The 20578-nt window shown below is 40.5% G+C and overlaps 1 protein-coding gene across 6 annotated transcripts in view; it reads left to right on the forward strand.

Moving 5' to 3' along the window:
* The window catches only part of STS (steroid sulfatase), a 174959-nt gene that overhangs the window by 20559 nt on the left and 133822 nt on the right, over positions 1 to 20578 (forward strand). The window lies entirely within an intron of this gene.

Genomic DNA, 20578 nt, shown 5'->3' on the forward strand with positions numbered 1-20578 from the left:
ACAAACTAAGATTGTAACATAAGAATACGCTGTGTTAGTCAAGTACTGTAATATGCTATGAAATTTCCTGCCTAGAATGGGTTAAAAAGAACATAAAACATTGTCTGGCTTCTGAAAGCAGTAGGAACCAGTCAGAAAGTGGTGAGACCCTGAGTTACACCATTTCCCTGCTGTGCTGCAGTGTGATTTTTTTTCCCCTCACCACTCAAACCCTTGTGTGTTCAAAAAAGTGACATTAAAAGAATGTGTGATTTTGATTAGAAATTCTGTTTAAAGACTCAAAAGCTGCTGAGCTGCTAAAGAGTTGTAAAATAAGCTTTTTAAGAAACTTGTGGTTTTAAAGTAGCTTTGCGGACTCTGAGTGAGTGGGTTATGTTGTGTAATGAGAGCTAATGCAAGCCCATTGGTTCAGTGGAGGAAATACATGAGACTGAGAAATTTAATTATTTAAATTACAGGCATACATACATACAGTTACATAAAATAGTAAAGTTAGACTCTTTCTTCAATAAGCCCAGATGCCCTCAGGTTTACTGAGGCTAATGAAAGTTAAGACCATGTATTGTGGGGAATATCCATTAATGGAAATAATTGAGACAGAGAACTGGCGTGGGTGTGATAGAGGATCAGCAATGGAAAGTATGCCCTTCAGTAACCTTGTACTCACCCCTTACACACTATTGCAATAATATTTGTACAAAATATGCCTTGTGAGATCTCACATGGAAGCCAATAACACACTGATTACTAATATGATTATAAAATGCATGTGTTAATGATTATATGTGAAGTTATGAATTCCCTCTGTATGATGTTACTAAAACAGGCCAGACAGCCTAGCCCAGGTAAAGGTGATAAACAGGTCTGTCCTAGACAAACAAATGTGGGTTTATCTTAATTTACATATTAACAGTAAATAAGCCCATCAAGCTAAACTTGTAGGGGTTTTCTAATCCTGAATTCAAAAGACAGAGAATTAACATGTCTCCTGCACCCCAGGGAGACACAGGAGCCTGAATCCTGGAGCCAGGAGATATTCCTGACTTGTAAGACAAAGACTTTCCCCTTGGGGATATAAGGAACGGAGAGACATTCCATCTTTACCTTTCACCTTAGGGGACAAAGAAATCAAGTGATTTAATCTCTGAAAGGGGTTGTGGCCAGGCCAGTTAGTAAAGAACTTGAAAGGAGAGTGGGGATAAAAAAAAAATATCTTGAGCAAAGACTATTCTAGCTAGATTAAATTTTAGTCTTTTAGATACTTGTTTTCACTTTTATTTGCTTGTAACCAGCTCTACCTTTATCTCTTTTACTTGGTATCATTTAATCCATGTTGTTTTGTTAATAAACTTGTTTTACTTTTATTATAAACCAATTCAGTGTTGTGTTTGAAGGGAAGGGTGTATTTATCCTGGTTAAATTAACGGAGCAGCAAATTTAATATCTTCTTTGAAGGTACAGTGGTAGGGGCTGGGCAGTCCAGAGAAACACCTCTGTGGAGCTTGAGGGCTAGAGTTTACTGATTGTTATCTGCTAGGCAAGGTTTGGGCTGGGAGAGCCTTAAGGAGGTTGCTGGTAAGGAATACAGACTGGTTTGGTAGGCTTTGGCTACACTTGCACATTCTACTGCAATAAAGCCTCCCAGAGCACTCTACCTTACTCCCCGTCCACACTGGCAAGGCATGAAGAGCACTGTGACTCCCTGACTGGAGCGCTTCTGGTACTCCACCTCCCCGAGAGGATTAACAGCTGTTGCGCATTGGCTGAGACGGTCCAGTGTAAACGGGGAGTAACGTTATTACGCACTGATTGACCTCCAGAAACTCCCCATAATCCTTTTAACTAAAGCGTCCTCTCTTGTTTTGTTGTGAACTCCGGATGTGGAAGTGCCGTTTCAGGGTCTGCTTATCAAAAAAACTAACACAGCTATTGTTTGCTTTGAATGAGTGAGAGGCAGGCAGGGGGGCTCCGTTTGGAGGGCCGATAGCTAATATTTGCTTGAAGAGAGAGGCAGCATGGGGGGAGGGGAGGGGAGGCGAGGAGAGGCGAGGAGCGTTGGGGTCCGTTTCGGCAAGCGGCTGCTTATCTCTTCTATGAGAAAAAAAGAAACAGCTGTCATTTGCTTTCAGTGAGTGAGAGAGAGGCGGGGGAGGAAGGGGGGGGTCTGTACTTAGAAGACAGCATGCTGACACACTCTCAGCACCCCAGAACCCCACTCTCTCTCCCCCCACGCTCACTGTCACACTCCATCTCCCCCCCCCCATTTGAAAAGCATGTTGCAGCCACTTCAATGCTGGGATAGCTGCCCATAATGCACCGCTCCCAATGCCGCTGCAAATGTGGCCGCGACAGTGCGCTGGCAGCTGTCAGTGTGGACAGACTGCAGTGCTTTTCCTACTCAGCTGTACGAAAGTGGGTTTAACTCACAGCGCTGTACATCTTGTAAGTGTAGCCAAGGCCACAGTCTAATCACCAGCAAAACTCACTCTCGTTGACGCAGAGAGGTAACTAGTGGCTCACACCTCTGGGTATCCCCAGCAGCATGATACAGAAAGGAGCAGAGCTTTTACACATTAGTTATTTGTTTTTGTTATTTTAATTTGGATTTTTTTTTAACAAGAAACCTCCCCAACAAACTGTCCTTAACTACAATAACCAAGGTGGGGAAAGTCCTTTAAATCTTTTTTATAGCAAATTCTTATGATGCATTGTCTTCAGACAAAACTTAAACTAAGACAGATCTTCAGTTTATGTATATGTGTGCATATATAATTACACATGCACGTGTGATTTTTCACCTCTTTTTACTAATCTTTCTTATGTATTGATTATCTTTGTAAAAATAGTGATAGCAGCAGTAAAATGTACAGCTGTTAATACTTGTGCTTCAGCCAAAAGGAGAAAAAAAACTCTCATGACTTTATCATGAGTCTCTTGGTATTTGATGTTTTACTTATTAGCCCAGCTCTTGAAGTCATTTGAATATATGAGACACTCATCTCAGCTTTCTTTCTTTCTTTCTTTCTTTCTTTCTTTCTTTCTTTCTTTCTTTCTTTCTTTCTTTCTTTCTTTCTTTCTTTCTTTCTTTCTTTCTTTCTTTCTTTCTTTCTTGTAAGACTCTAGCACAAATGGTTGCAGAGAAAGGCTGGAAAAACATGAACTCTAAAGGTTCAAATCCTAGAAGACAATTAAAAAGACACCAAAAATACTATTTTTAAAAATCTTGTGATTTTGGGGGCCTGACTCATGATTTTTGAGTGATTGGGGCTGGCAATACAAAAGATTTGAAATCATAATTTAGTTATAGAAATTACAGCCAACTGTCTCTTCTATTAAATTAAGCTTTCCTGTTCCCTTCCTCAAATTTTATACATTTAGGGCTATATTTTCAACAGCTTTATATATCTAAATTGGAAGTTTGTGCCCCTGAAATCAGGCACAAAGTGCTTTTAGAGCATTTTCAAAGAGTGCAGGGAAATAGCTAGTGAATTGCATCCAGCAAAAATTGGCTCTGCCTAGATGAGTGTACCCAGAAATATGTGCCCACCATGGAATTTTCACAGGGTTGCACCAAGAGGCATCATTTCTGAAAAAATTGGGAGGGAGGGCAAACTTTTGTCAGCATATAAAACATTCTGTGGCCCAAAGAGCATCATAAATGAGAAAAACTAGGCAGTTAATGCTCTCCTAATGACCATGTCCAAAGTCAGAGGAGAAGGGGGAAAGATGTAAGGCAGACAGTGGAAGACATAATAGATCATTTAGACTTATGAAAAGATGAGTGAGGGGAACCATAGTCGAGGGAGAAGGCCAGTATCCATCCATAGCATCTGGATACACCTGGACTTAATTGTAAAGGCTCAAATATGCTATTCCTCAGATTACATCCATGACAACTGCCACCAACCCAAAGAAAGCTCCCCTGCATTACCTATTTGGTCCGGCTATTTAACATGCACAAACCAGACAGAACAGCCCATCACTTGGAAATGGGGCATGGTCACTGGGCACAAACTCATAGCACATATTTGGGCCAAGTCAAACTGAGACAAGAGAACGAAAGAAATTTGTGGGGTCATTTTGACCACATAGAATGACATGTGAAGCTGTATAATGATTCATTAAGGAGAATCAGAGGCCCATCTCATAAACATTATTGAAGAATCAGTAAAAATAGTGGTCTAACCAGGTTAAAAGTTTATGAGATTTTCAAAATTATGGCATAAACAAAAAAAAAATACTGTCTTAAAAATATGTTCTGTCCAGCTCTATTATTGGCAGAGTGTTAGCAGGATGCAAGTTGCACGGTAGACGCAAACTGCCTGAATGCTTTTAAAGATATTAGCAAAACTCCATTAACTAAGCTAGTCAAACCACTATTGCTGCAGTAATCCCCCCCCCATCCCCCAACACACACACACACACACAATCTAAAAAAGTACATATCATGACCAGTAGAAACTACCTAATGAATCTCCACTATTAAGGAATTCTGTTTAATTAAAAGTGGGAGAAAGTCAGTAAAATGGAAAGGTTTTTCTTCCTCTTACGGCTCCGGTGTATGCTTATAAAATTTGCAGATTACATCAAGGTGGGAGGGGTTGAAAGCACTTTGGAGGACAGGATTAGAATTCAAAATAACCTTGACAAATTGGAGAATTGATCTCAAGTCAACAAGATGAAATTCAATAAAGACAAGTGCAAGGTGCTTCACTTTGGAAAGAAAAATCAAATGCACAGCTACCAAATGCGGAATAGATGGTTAGGTGGTAGTACTATTGAAAAGGATCTGGGGGTTATAGTGGATCATAAATTGAATATGAGTCAACACTTTGATACAGTTGCGAAAGAGACTAATCATTCTGGGATGTATTAACAGGCGTGTTGTATGTAAGACACAGAACGTGATTGCCCTGCTCTACTCAGCACAGGAGAGGCCTCAGCTAGAGCAGTGGTTCTCAACCAGGGGTACGTGTACCCACCGGGTTATGCAGAGGTCTTCCAAGGGGAACATCGATTCACCCAGATATTTGCCTAGTTTTACAGCAGGCTACAGAAAAAGTACCAGCAAAGTCAGTAGAAACTAAAATTTCATACAGACAATGACTTGTTTATTCTGCTCTATATACTATAAACTGAAATGTAAGTACAATATATATATATATTCCAATTGATTTATTTTGTAATTATATGGTAAAATGAGAAAATAAGCCATTTTTCACTAATAGTGTGCTGTGACGCTTTTGTATTTTTATGTCTGATTTTGTATCTCAGTAATTTTTAAGTGAGGTATAACTTGGGGGTATGCAAGATAAATCAGACTCCTGAAAGGGGTACAGTAATCTGGAATGGTAGAGAACCACTGAGCTAGAGGACTGTATTCAGTTCTGAGAGCCACACTTTAGGGAAAATGTGGACAAATTGGAGAGAATCAAGTGGAAAGCAACAAAATGCTGAAAGGTTTGAAAACCTCATCTATGAGGAAAGGTTTAAAAAACTGGGGATGTTTAGTCTTGAGAAAAGAATACTGAGTGGGGATCAGATAACAGTCTTCAAATATGTTATTGGCTGCTATAAAGAGAACAGGGGATCACTTTTTCTCCTTGTCCATTGAAGGCAGGAGAAGAATAGGCTTAATCTACAGCACAGAGATTTATATTAGATATTAGGAAAAAACTTTCTAACAATAAGGTTATTTAAGGTCTGGAATAGAGTTACAAGAGAGATTGTGGAATCCCATTCATTGGAGGTTTTTAAGAACAGGTTGAACAAACACCTGTCTGTGCTGATCTAGGTTTATTGGTCCTACCTTAGCTTGGAGGGCTGGACTTGATGACCTCTTGAGGTCTCTTCCAATCCTACATTTCAATGATTCTATGATCACCCCTTCACTTGCTAGCAGCCAAATGGAGACAGAGGACTTGTCTTGACTGCTAAAAAAGGTTTATATTTTACCCTGGAATAACTAATACATCTGAGCTATACTGAAATGAAAACACAGTTAATATTAGGTATTTTAGTTTTACTGCAGGGTAAACTTGCCAACATCAACCCAGAGGGGTTATAGGTAGGGCCCTACCAAATTCACGGCCATGAAAAACGCGTCACGGACCATGAAATCTGGTCTTTTGTGTGCTTTTACCCTATAATATAAAGATTTCATGGGGGAGACCAGCGTTTCTCAAGTTGGGGGTCCTGACCCAAAAGGGAGTTGTAGTGGGGTCACAAGATTATTTTAGGGGGCTCTGAAGGCAGCTCCGCCACCAGCAGCAGTGCAGAAGTAACTATAGCAGTATCGCAACTTCCACTACAATAACCTTGTGACCCCCACCACAACTCCTTTTTGGGTTAGGACCCCTACAATTACAACACCATGAAATTTCAGTTTTAAATAGCTAAAATCATGAAATGTACTATTTTTTTTAATCCTATTACCGTGAAATTGACCAAAATGGACGATGAATTCGGTAGGGTTCTAATTATATGGCAGTTTACCTCATGGTTTACCTCATGGTGAAACTAGGTGCCTAGTCTTCTCTGTATTTTTACCTCAAGATAGTTACTCCCAGGTTTAAAAAAAACCCACCTTTTTTAGCAGTGGGGACCAGGGCAGATACAGAAGTATTGGTTAAGGAGATTAAAGGCCATCATACAATAGGAGTTACATAAAAGTGGCACACAGCTACATAAGAAGAGCCCCATCCACAATTAATGCTAGGTGTTTTAGAAAAGATAAAAAGATGTCTGAAGCTGAACAGCATGGGAGTAATAGTTCTGGAAATTGTAAGTGGGACCTGTACAGGGATGTGGACTTTCTCCTTAATAAATCTGAAGACTTAGAAAATAGGAGTACTCTCATGAACATAGCTGGTGTCCCTGAGGACACAGAAAGAAGGTGAAAATATAATTTCCTTTGTCCAAAATTCATTTAAGGATATTTTGAAAAAGGATACAAATTCCCTGTTTGTTGAATTCAAACACACCCACAGAGTGCTTCACTCCAGATAATGAGTCCCCAAGAGCAGTTATTGAGAAACTGCTCAGCTCCCAGAAAAAAAAAAATATACTCAGGGAAAGCAAGACAATGGAAAAGGTGTCTTTTCAGAACAGTCAGCTTTTTTTCTTTTTTCTATGCCTAGGCTTTGGTGTAGAAACATTCAGAAGGAAAGGAAGGGAAATAAATATAATGATAATCTAATGAAAAACGAGGCTCGTCGTGCTGTGTGGGACCGTATCAAGTTAACCTTTATATGTTAAGGGAGGACACAGTTTCCTAACACTCTTCAGGATTTTAAAGATTTCCTACGTTCTCCACCTAACTTCCTAAAAGAAAAGACGGACAGAAGCAGCTGGATTTCTACCTATAAGTCCCACAAAAAAACACCTGACACATCATGGCTTGGATTTCAGTTTTTCTGTATTGTTCTAACTAAAGAGCCTTGTGTCTACATTGTTTATTCAAGACTTATTTCTATCAGGTTCTGTAGAACATACTTGGCCTCCTCGTGTATCTTCAGCAGATTTATTTTTTTTTAACTTGCAGAATGCATTACTATTTCAGAGATCATTCTTTTTAATACTTGGTTGTTGTCTAATCCTATTATGTTTCAGTTGTGTCCTCAAATGTTTTGCCTGGTTAAACATATTCATAATTCATTCTTTTCCTTGACGTTAAAGGGAGTAACTTGATGGTTCCTACTGTGCATTTACTGAAACTTATTTTTCTCTAAAATATGATTATGCTATTAGATGTTGACAAAACTCAGTTAATATCCGAGCATTCCAGTTTTTGTTTTTTTTAATGGTTTTGCCCCTCTCCTGGCATACCTTCAGGATATTTTTCTCCTTTACTATGATACATTTTACAAGCAACCTTTTCCATATAAGCACTGTGTAGTTCTTCAGTCTTTTTTTCTGTGTGCATATGTTTTTTTTAAAGGTATGTAAAAAACTATATTTCCTTCCTGTTTGGATGTTCTCCATAATGTAAGGCCAGGACCATCCGTTTCCAAAAATAGTTTCCATTACTCATGTCTGACTTTCAAGATTCTTCACAGTTTTATGTGTTATTTATGGGCCCAGTCCTGATGCAACACGAGTAACTTTACACGTGTGCATAATGGTTTGCAGGATGGTTTCCATAGTTCTTTAAATGTTAATAGCATGAATTAACCTATTTTTAAAAAATACAAGAATATAATATCAGGAGACCTACAACTGTGGTCTTCACAGACCCCAAAGACTACCTAGGAGCTGTTGTGACCAAGGATCATGAAAACCTATGAGCTTTGTTTTGACAGAGTTTCAGCCCTTGCCATTGACTTGCATTTTGAAGACTTTCTCTGCAATGAAAAAGGCTAGAAACTTTTTTTTAAATGAATGTTGGGATTAGCCTTGGGAGGGAGGGGCTCATTGGCCATGGGGTCTTCGGACCACCAAAGCCAGCTCCGTATTTTAGCCCTCTACCTTCCATTCTGCCCTAAGTGGCTGTTCTGTTATGGAATTGGTAGAATTTAGAATACAATAAACTTTATTATCTAAAATTAGACATTTTTCCTTAAGAGTTTTCTAAACATCTCACTATGTTCGTTTTTGCTGATGTGGATGCTGGAATGGAGGCTGCTTCATTTTTCCCTCAGCTCTGTTCCATCAACATTTAAGGATGGGTTATTATTTTAATAAACAAAAAATTGTGCTGAGATGCACCTTCTTGGAACCCCCATAAAGCGTTTAACAGAGATGGGCACAACCCAAGACCGTGGATCTACACCCTCAAGATTTCTTTTCTGTCATAATGTATGTGTTTTGAGGAAATTGACATGACCTAGCCATTTTAGAGTGACATCATGATCATTTTTTGAGAATTTGGATCTTCTGGAAGCATCAGGTCTTTGAACATATTTGATTAAATTGCAGTTTGGTGCTTCTGGTGGAACAAGCAGCGTGTTTTTGCATCATGTTACATGAGACTTCTGTGTCGCAATGGGGGAAAGCCTCTTGACTCTAATTCTTAATGACTTAGGACCAGATGTTCAAAGGTATTTGAACACCTACAGATGCATATAGGTGCTCAGTGAGATTTTCAGGATAGGCACCCAACTACCATTGAAATTAATTTTACAGAGGCCCCCAGAACATAATTACCCCACCCTAAACAGAACTAATTAATTCCCCTGCTAGGAGCCACGTAATGGCTGTGGGGCAATGCTTAGCTAATAGGGACAGGAAAGGAGGCTTCATTCATTCAGACATGTCCCTTCCTTCTATTCATCCTGCCTCCTCAAGTATGCTCTATGGTTGTAGGAGGGGGTACCACCCTGCATCTGTCCACCCCTCCCAAACCAGTTGGAAAAAAGCTATGAGGAAGGTGAGGGGAGAAAAAGGAGAAACACACGTTACCAGCTTTGCCCATTACTTTTCGGTGCACTCATTTATTAGGTTTCAGAGTAGCAACCGTGTTAGTCTGTATTCGCAAAAAGAAAAGGAGTACTTGTGGCACCTTAGAGACTAATTTGTTCACAAGTACTCCTTTTCATTTATTAGGGTTACTTTTCTGGGATGGGAGGGGGTTCTATACTTCTATCAATGTACTGCTTGTGTCACTTGTGTGCTCATATGGACGTCTACTTTTCCCTGCTGCAAGTTCCCTCCCAATGAAGCTATCCTGCAGAACCTAGGTTCCCCAGGGCTCAGTTCTTCAGCCCCAGAATCAGATGAACACACACACACACTCTAACAGAGCACATCTGAGAGGACCGGGTCAATCAGCACTCCTAAGCTGACCTCTTATATGTCCCTGGACTCAGTAGGCTGGATCAAACAGCACCTCCAAGCTGTCACCCTCATATGCCTTGGGCACCGCACCACAATAGAGTACACCTTAGCACGCTGGGTTGAGCAGCACTTTCAATCTGCCATCCTCATATGTCCCAGGTTCAGCATGTCTTTATCCCCACTTTCACGTTACAATTATTCTGGTAGTAACCCACTTGATGAGCAAACCCCACAGGATTTTTGGGTGCTGCAGGGATCTTTAGCTTAGGTACGAGGAACGTTGCTGCAGAGTGAAAGAGGAAACCAAAAAAAACACCCATGGGGGCGGGGGAGAGAGTGAGAGAAGCAACCAGCTTAATCATTAAAGTTATTTATTGCCAAGTAATAACCATAGGGAAGCCAAACAAACAAAACAGTTATAATATTAAATCTAACTTAAATTTTATTATAAAAGTCAGGTTTAGAAAACTATAACTGATCACACAAGTCAGGGTCAGAAGGCTATGCCTAGAGAGAGAGAGAGAGCTGGGTTCTCACCACTCCATGAAGCTTGAATCGATCAGGGGTCCCAGGTGATGGTGGTAGCTCAGGGTCCTGAGTGCTGGAGACAAGCAGAGCCCTCAGCATGATCAGTCAGAAGAAGAAGTCCCAGTGGAACTGATGCAGATTTTGAATCCAGGCAGCAGAACACTTACTTGAGCATAGGTAGTGGTTTTTTGTAGAGAAACAACAATGGTTGGAATTTTGTTTTTGCAGAATCGTCTGGATTAAGTGTGTTTTGCTAACAGTGACATCTTTTTTGTGGCTGTTAGAACTTCATATTGAAATACTAGCCAGTTAAAATCACATTTGGCATAGTATTCATGTATATCACAGAATATTTTTGAAGTGAGTATCTTTAAATGTTGTTTGGTTTAGCAAACCTCCCAGTAGAAAGCATGTGAAACATTTTATCAGAGGATTCTGCAGATTTCTATATAAAAGGAATAGTTTAAAGATAAATCACTTACACTGAATAAAACTGTAGGGAGATTGTGTGTGTGAAGGGTTTTTTGTAGCAATTGTAGCGACAGCTGCTGCATGTTCCTATAATAATCCAGTTGATGACAAGGAGCTAATTGGTGAGAAAACTGGGCACATTTCTAATTTTGTTAAGAGAAACAGGACAAATCTTTAGCTTCTGCATGAGGTGTCAAAATATATTGTGCAGAAGACAGAACATTTGTAATGAAAAGAAATGTTTGGTAGATCCATGTGAAGTAAAAACAGCTATACATATGCATTTCTATACATTAGAGTTTATTAGAAAAAAGGATTTCTGTGTGTGAAATGAAATCTATCATTCTGAAAGCAGCAACATGAATTATGAGGGAAGGTAACATTAAGACGGGTACTGTTTTTTTAAAAAATGTAAAAATTATATTTGGATGAAATATTTTTTTAACTATTTGAAATTCTTATATTTCCATTAAATGGTATTTAATCTGATTATATAAACATTACAGTTTCAAATAAATAGAAATCCAGTGTTTGATACTATCTGTCTTAGGTTCTTATATAGCTCCCATTGCTGATAAACACCCCGTGAGGTAGACAATTCCTATTATCCCCATTTTATAGATGAGGAACTGAGGCACAGAGAGGCTAAGTGACTTGCCCAGAGTCACACAGGAACTGTGTGGCAGAGCATGGACGTGAAACAAGGCATCTCATGTCCAAGAGCAGTATCCTACTTGCTGGCCAGCCTTCCTCACCCTTTAATTTATCCAGTTAAATTACCTGTTCTCAGATACTACAAATTATCTGTATTCTTACTGGGTCTTATCTTTATGTCTTTCTCACGCTGTAATGTTCTGTGGTCTTCTGTAAATGAACCATCCACCTTAATATTTTACCTTTTTAAAATATGGGATTACAGCAGCCCAGACTGTCTTTCTAAGGAAGACTAACATGGGTGAAATCCTAATCGCGTTGACTTCAGTGGGGCCAGGATTTTACTCCAAGTGTTTATTGCTAAGCTGAAGCAGGTGTTATCTTTTGGTTATGTGAGTTTCTATTGAAGTCTCAAACTTAACAGGCACCACTTTTGTTCCAACACACAAAGAACCCCTTTCCCATACTAGAATTGATCAGCTTTAAATTCATTTATAGGCATTGCCATGGTGTGTATCGCTGTAGTATTTGAATGTCTAGATATTACAGGCATACTTGCCAATATCTGAGAAGCGTTACAAAGGGCAGTTCTCCTTATAAATCAGGAATGTGTGAGAGACTAGTTGCAGCATCCACTGGACTGTTGTCTATGCATTCTAGTGGATTTTGAGGCCTGATTCTCCACTGGTGTGTCCACTTACACTTGTGCAAAAGTGGGCTTAAAGTAAAACACCATTGACTCAGAATAGTAGTGTGTTACATCCATTTTGCACAGGTGTAAATGAATATACAAGGTAATGCAGGATCAGATCCTAGATACTTTTTCTTGGAAAAATATAAACAAAACCTTTCAATGTTTCCCCTTTTGAATTCGTGCCTTATTTGGAAAAATTGCATTTGCATTCTTACCCCACCAAAGCTATCTCATACTTCCTCCTTCTCCTTCAAGGCTCCCCTTTCTCCCCCGACTCCCAAGTCCTTCCCTTCTATTCTCATTGCTTCCCAGTGGCTTTTTACCCTTTTTTGTTCAGCAGCTGCCAGTGGCTTCCTCGTCTTCTTAATCATAATGTATTTCTTCCTTTCTGCACATATCTGTCTCTTTTTCCTGCTCCTTTTCCGAAGAGAGGTGGAGATTGCTATTACTGGGACTGGTTGAATGAGTGTTATGTTCATTTGCTCTCACTGCAAGGACCACAGATATTGTCAGGAGAGTATCTGAGGAGTGTATTCAGACAGCTGTCCCTGCAGTGATGGGACATAGACATTGAAGCACCATGGTGGTTTGATATCTGAACAATCAGAGAACCAAGATAATAGCTGAGGCTGTCCTCACCAGGGATCTACAGGCTGGTACCAGCCAAATTGGGACTTCTAGCAAATGCACAAAGGAAGATGCTCTAGAAATATTTCTAAGGGAACAGCTATCACCAGCTCTTTCTTATAGACGATATTTCAAAAATAAGGGTATGAAGAGGATACGTGATACTCCTAGTAGAAGATGTTAGAGTTTCGTGTTGAAAGTTACAATCTTATCAGTTTCAAATATTAGAAATTGTTTTATTGTATTATGTGGTTTACAGTTTTATGTTTCTATCCAGACTCAAGATCTTACTGAAATAAAGATATGAAAGATAGTGATCAGCCTGCTTCTAAGTTACGGCCTCCATTTATTGTACTACTTTGATACTGGAAACCAAAATACTGTCGATATTTTGATTTTCATTAACAACACCTTTGTCCTGTTCACTGTTGGCTAAATGCCTCACCAGAGGTTCAAAAAGACTTTCTTGTTCTGGATCATATACTCCAACTAAAATACAGGCTTGTCTTTTTTCAATTAGCTTAAATCTTTGAAATTTAGTGTTTGTGAAAGTTGTCAAAACATATCCTGATATGCTTGATTTCATATAAAACGATGTTTCTGTTAGTGCTGCAAGTACACGTCTGGATTTTAATATCATAAGAGTGGTTACACAAGAGTGGGAAATCAAACAGGATAAATAATGTTTAGCTGATTGCTACAGCTTGAATGATTTGCAGAGTTTTTATGATTACTTTGTTCCTTCAACTTACATTTCTGAACATGTCACAGTAGTTTCACCTGCAGAGCAACACATTCAAGCGTCAAGCCGAACAGAGCAGTCCAGAATTAGACTGTGCCCCCTAAATTGTTAAAGCGATGCTGAGTTGTCTTTCAACAGGGTTCCTTGTGATGTTAGAGAGTGCCTAGTAAATTTTACAGCTTACATGAAAAATTATGGTAATTCCCAGAGGGGGTGACTTAGTGGACTGATATTCAAACTTTGCAATATCTGCACTTCCTAGAACCGTATGTTCCAATGCTAGCAAGATTCTATCATGCTTTGGAGGTTAAAAATATGGTCTTACCTACTGTTTGCTGTTTAGGGGGAAGAATAGCATGTGACCTTGTGATTAGACTGTATCATACGCATATGAACAAGAGTAGCAAATTAAGGTTGCACAGGGAAGCTTAATTCTGGTGTCTGCTAACTTTTAAATGCTTGATTTTGCAACCTTAATAATGTTCTTGTAACATACTTTTTTGTGTGTAATTTCTGAGATGCTTTTTAAAAAACAAACTGAAAAAAATCATATTTACACCCACGTGGGCCATCCGGAGGAACTTTTAGTTCCACTATGCAGACCTCTGCCACTCAAGTTAATAGAGTAATTGATAGAGATATTAGGTTTTCACCCTATATGTGGACAAGCACTAGAGGGGAATGAGACATATACTTGTCAGTTGGTTTCACAGATACTTGCTGACAGCAGAGAAATGGTGAGACTCGGGAATCTTGGGTTCCATTCCAAACTCCGGAGGGAAGTCTATCTAGTGGGCACAGACTTTTCTGCAGCATCCCCTCCAACCTGCCCATGGTCCAGTCCTGTCTCTCCCCCCTGGCTTCTCATCCCAGACCCATTCTCCTCACCTAATTATTCCCAGTCTCCTCTCCTCAGGATTCTTATCTTATTCTCCTTGCCCAGACAATCCCAGTCACCTCCTCCTGGAGCCTTGTTCCACCCGCAACTTTCTGTAACCACTCCTCTTCCCCACATGTTCCCCATCCACTACTTCTTCCCCAGTATGTTTGCACAGCCAGTTCTAGTTCTTTTCTTGTTCCTTATTAGATTGTTCTCCTTTCCCCCGGCCACACAGATTCCCAGTCCCTGTCTTTGCCTAGCCAGTCACAGTCTCCCCGATGGTTCCTTGTTCAACCTCTCTCTCCATCATCCTCTGACTCCCCATCTTCCATCCAATTTCCATCCCTGGCTCCCAGTCCCAGTCTCCTTGACCAGCTGGTCTCAGAGTCCCTTGTCCACCAACCCCCTTCCCAGCCTCTAGTTCCAGTTTGTCCTTCCTCCTCAAGTTACTTGTCCCAATCTATCCTCTCCCACCATGTCTAGCCCTTGTCCCTCCTTCATTTGAGATATGACAAGTCCCTCCTCTTTGTAGAATGGACCCAGCAAGGTGACAATTGTGAGCACAGCAAAGACAGGTCCCTGTTCTCAGTTACAGTGCCCAGACCTGGTGTCAAGGTTCCTTCCCCACTCTGAACTCTAGGGTACAGATGTGGGGACCTGCATGAAAAACCCCCAAGCTTATTTTTACCAGCTTAGGTTAAAACTTCCCCAAGGTACAAACTATTTTACCATTTGCCCCTGGACTTTTTTGCTGCCACCACCAAGCGTCTAACAAATATATAACAGTGAAAGAGCCCGCTTGAAAACATCTTTCCCCCCAAAATCCTCCCAAATCCTACACCCCCTTTCCTGGGGAAGGCTTGATAAAAATCCTCACCAATTTGCATAGGTGAACACAGACCCAAACCCTTGGATCTTAAGAACAATGAAAAAAGCAATCAGGTTCTTAAAAGAAGAATTTTAATTGAAGAAAAAGTAAAAAAATCACCTCTGTAAAATCAGGATGGTAAATACCTTACAGGGTAATCAGATTCAAAACATATAGAGAATCCCTCTATGCAAAACCTTAAGTTACAAAAAGTTACAAAAACAGGAATATACATTCCATTCAGCACAACTTATTTTATCAGCCATTTAAACAAAACAGAATCTAACGCATATCTAACTAGATTGCTTATTAGCCTGCATTCCTGCTCTGGTCCTGGCAAAAGCAACACACAGACAGAGAGAGCCTTTATTTCTCCCCCCATCTCCAGTTTGAAAGTATCTTGTCTCCTCACTGGTCCTTTTGGTCAGGTGCCAGCGAGGTTATCCTAGCTTCTTAACCCTTTACAGGTAAAAGGGTTTTTCCTCTGACCAGGAGGGATTTAAAGGTGTTTACCCTTCCCTTTATATTTATGACACCTGGCATGGCCTACAGCAGCCCAGAGTGGCAACTGCACGAAAAGTCCTGCTCAGCCCTGGTCTGGAACAAGTTCAGTGCATTGGTAGTGCGTGAGATTTTTTGAGGGAGAGGCTACACCCAGGAGCACCTGAAGCTCCCTAGAAGTGGGGAGGCCACCGGTGCCTGGGGTGTGGCCCTGCCCCCACTCTGCCCCTACCCCCAGGCCCTGCCTGCATTCCGCCCCTTCCCCCAAGGCTCCCCCCACTCTGCCTCTCTCACTGAGGCCCTGCCCTCTTTCCACCTCTTCCTGCTCCCGCTTTGTCTCTTCCCCAAAAGCCTCACCCTTGTTCCATCTCTTCTCATCCCCACTCTGCCTCTTCCTCCTAGGCTCTGTCCCCCGCTTGCTCCTCTCTGCCTCCTCTCTCCCCATTGCTCACCGTTAAGGCAGAAAAAATGTGGAAGGGCATAGCCATCCCACTTTTAAAAGTGATGTGGCCATGGCCCTCTTGCTCCCCTTGTTACAGTGCCCCTGTGTCTCCCCTGACACAAAGGTCACCCCCTGCCAAATATCATCCTCTTGTTCCAGAGCATGACTGCAGTAGAACTTCTCACAGAAAAGGCTGCCAGAATTTTTTAACATGTCCAAAACAATATATTTTTCACTAGCCTCATTCTGTGAAATGGCACAACCATTTTAGCTGCAGCTTTCCCAAAATATTCAGCCTGAGGCAGACATGCAGCATGGAAAATTTCAGACTGAATAGTTAGTTTGGCCCAGATATAAGAAACTGAGAACAAGGTCTTATAATGAGAAGTGATGGGTGACTTAATAGATGTTGTTACCAACTATGCCTATAATACTGTATGGTCCATTGTGGTGTATTTTGTGGACTTAGAGGGAGAGATGGGATAGAATCTTTGTTTCCAACAGAGGATCCAGAGCCCATGAAAATCACTTCTAACTCTTAGCTCTGTGCTTTAAATTGGGATTGTGTCTCTGTTAAGGAAACAACAGAGGTAGAACTCAGTGAGATGAAGGATGTAAATCACTTATCTGATTCAGCTGGGCTTATGGGGAAAAGATAGTGCCCTTTTTATGTGAGACCCCTGTAGAAATAGGAACTGGATATTTTATATATTATCTTAAAAACCTGTAAAAAAAATTTCCACAGGCAGGATTTCTTATCTGACTACAAGCTGGGGCAACCAGGTCAACTATTAACAAAGGTCAATGCTGCTAACTAGAAGAATCGCTCAACAGTCTTTCTGTTTGCTAACAAGACAGAAATGTTTGGAGAAGGATTGAGACGCACTGTAGTTTGATTCCAGCTCTGAAGAATCCACACTACATATAGTGACACACGCTACAGATTAGAAAGCATTATAGACGGATAAATCATCAGAGGTGAAAGGATAGTTATGTATTAGAGGTAGTTGGGGTATGTATTTGTTCTCCTAAAAAAACGTTGATGAAAGCAACAAAATGTTCATTTTCATTAAAGTTTTTCTTCAAGTTTTCATTGAAAACCCAACCCCCGGTATGGCCCGAATACTGAAATGTTTGGGCGTGGGATGGTCAAGAAAAAAAATATTCAGGTTTTGTCTGAGATTTTTTCAGTTTTTGGTTTCTGAAAAGTATGTGTGTGGGGGAAATTCTCAACAGACCCCCTTGTCTTCTCCCTCCTCAAAAAAATTATTTGTAAACAGACATGCTAAATATGAGTCAACACTGTTGCAAAAAAAAAAAAGACCATCATTCTGGGATGTATAAGCAAGACATGTGAAGTAATTCTTCTACTGCATACTGATAAGGCCTCAACTAGAGTATTGTGTCCAGTTCTGGGCAGCACATTTCAGGAAAGATGCGGACAACTCAGAGAAAGTCCAAAGAAGAGAAACAAAAATGATTAAAGGTTTAGAAAACGTGACCTATGATGAAAGATTGGGGAAAAAAATGGATTTGTTTAGTTTGGAGAAGAGAAGACTGTGGGGAGAACATGACACTAATCTTCAAGTACATAAAAGGCTGTTACAAAGAGGAGGGTGAAAACCTCTAAGGATAGGGCAAGAAGCAATGGGCTTAAATTGCAGCAATGGCAATTTAGGCTGGATAATAGGAAAATCTTCCTAACTTCAAGGTGGTTAAGCACTGGAATAAATTGCTTTTGGAGGTTGTGGAATATCCGTCTTTGGAGGTTTTTAAGAACAGGTTAGACAAACACATGTCAGGAATGGTCTAGTTATTATGTATCTGCTTTGAGTGCAGTTATCTGCTTTGAGTGCAGAAGATTGGGCAAGATGATCTATTGAGGTCCCTTCCAGTTCTACACTTCTGTGATTTTATGATTGTAATAGCAATAGAAAGCATTTGTGAAAGTCTGTGCAGGAAGAACACAGTGATAGATTTACTACCTAATAGCTCTTGTTTAAAAGTAATTTAAGAATATTTTAAATACTATTTAAATGTTTCTTTTTTTGTACTATATGTACAGATATATATACACTAAACAATTGAGTGGTACTCTGTCTTTAAATGAGACTGAGAGCTCAAGGTGAGGGTTTTGAGTATCATAGCCCCGGGTTTGATTCTGTGTAATGTTCACTGAAAGGTCCTGGAAAAGATAGAACTTTGGTCTGTGCCTCAATAAAGAGTTAAATGGAGGTTTCAAAAAGGAAATATAATAGGAGCTGTACATAACTTGCCCCCATCGTGCCTTACCTAGTCCTACTCGGGTCTCTCTCTTTTGACTCAAAGAGTATAAGCTTCCGTTAAAACAGATTGTAATTTTAGCTGCTTAGTGCTGGAGTATCGCAAACCCTTAAGGTACCTATAGCGTGCCAGGTATACCACAACTCGGAGGCAAGTACTGATGGTGTTTCAGCTGCTAGGCCTGGTGTGCCCGCTTGTAGGTGCTAGCCCTGGCTTGACCCAGTAATCACTCAGACACATGGCTAAGTGAAAATGATATCTTGCTAGGACTGGCAGGAAAAGGAAAGGTTGCAAATACGGTACATGGAGAGGCCTAAACAGTTACAGTTCGAAATGAGCAATAGGGGGTTTTTGTTTGGGTCACTGGGGTCAATCCAATGGAGAGTAGAGCTCTCAGTGCCTTGCGTGGCCTCTCTATTAAAAGGCTCTAGGAGAAGTAAATAGGAGCTTTCAGGTCTCCAGGCCAGGTTCAGTTAGTGGTGTATCTCTCATTGGGGCCTCTTTACCCTGGCTCCCTGCCCAGTCACTGCTGCTCCCCGATGAGTCCCACAGACCTGCACCCACCTGTGATGCCTGGAATGCAGTTACTCAGGTTTCTTCTCTTCAACTTCTGACTAGCCATGCCACTGCCTCCCAAAATTGCCCAGTAACTTCCTGGTTCAGCGTCCTTCCTCCTACCTGGTCAGGAAGAAGAGGATGCGCAGTGGGAAGAGGTTGATGGGAAATTGTAGTTCATGATAATATTTATAGGAGTACTTGTGGCACCTTAGAGACTAAAAATTTATTTGAGCATAAGCTTTTGTGGGCTACAGCCCACTTCATCAGATGCATAGAATGGAACATATAGTAAGAAGATATATATACATACAGAGAACATGAAAAGGTGGAAGACAGACCAGTCCTCTCTTACAGACAGCTCCCCAACCTGAAGGAAATACTCACCAGCGATCACACACCACACAACAAAAACACTAACCCAGGAACCTATCCTTGCAACAAAGCCCGATGCCAACTCTGTCCACATATCTATTCAAGGGACACCATCATAGGACCTAATCACATCAGCCACGCCATCAGGGGCTCATTCACCTGCACATCTACCAATGTGATATATGCCATCATGTGCCAGCAATGCCCCTCTGCCACATACATTGGCCAAACCAGACAGTTTCTACGCAAAAGAATAAATGGACACAAATCTGACATCAGGAATCATAACATTCAAAAAACAGTAGGAGAACACTTCAACCTCTCTGGTCACTCAGTAAAAGATTTAAGGGTGGCAATTTTGCAACAGAAAAGCTTCAAAAACAGACTCCAATGAGAAACTGCTGAACTGGAATTAATTTGCAAACTAGATACCATTAACTTGGGCTTGAATAGAGACTGGGAGTGGTTGGGTCATTACACAAATTGAATATATTTCCCCATGTTAAGTATCCTCACACCTTCTTGTCAACTGTCTGAAATAGGCCATCTTGATTATCACTACAAAAGTTTTTTTTTCTCCTGCTGATAATAGCTCATCTTAATTAATTAGCCTCTTAGAGTTGGTGTGGCAACTTCCAACTTTTCATGTTCTCTGTATGTATATATATCTTCTTACTATATGTTCCATTCTATGCAGCTGATGAAGTGGGCTGTAGCCTATGAAAGCTTATGCTCAAATAAATTTGTTCGTCTCTAAGGTGCCACAAGTACTCCTGTTCTTTTTGCAGACACAGACTAACACGGCTGCTACTCTGAAACCTGGTAATATTTATCTTCTTGTCTGGATTTGTAAGCAGTTAAAGATAGGTTTGGGACTCCGTTGTGAATATTCCTTGTTGGACTTTAACTCGACTGACTAACTCATGTGAAGACTTCAAACTGTCTTGTCTTCAACAGGATTGTAATTCATATTAATGAACTCAAGTTACGATATTTATGTATTTATTTATTTTGCTGTGGACACAAGGTCTTTGTACCTTCTTCTAGAAGCAGTGTCTCAGTCTGCTTCCTAACAAAACACTATCCCGCATATTTGTGTTAGAGAAGGAGGGGCCAACACCTGACACACACAATAAAGTATGTACTTAAGAAAAAGGTCAAATTTTCTACCTTGATAGTATGAG

This window comes from Lepidochelys kempii, chromosome 1 (genome assembly GCF_965140285.1).
Source record: "Lepidochelys kempii isolate rLepKem1 chromosome 1, rLepKem1.hap1, whole genome shotgun sequence".
Taxonomy (NCBI): domain Eukaryota; kingdom Metazoa; phylum Chordata; order Testudines; family Cheloniidae; genus Lepidochelys; species Lepidochelys kempii.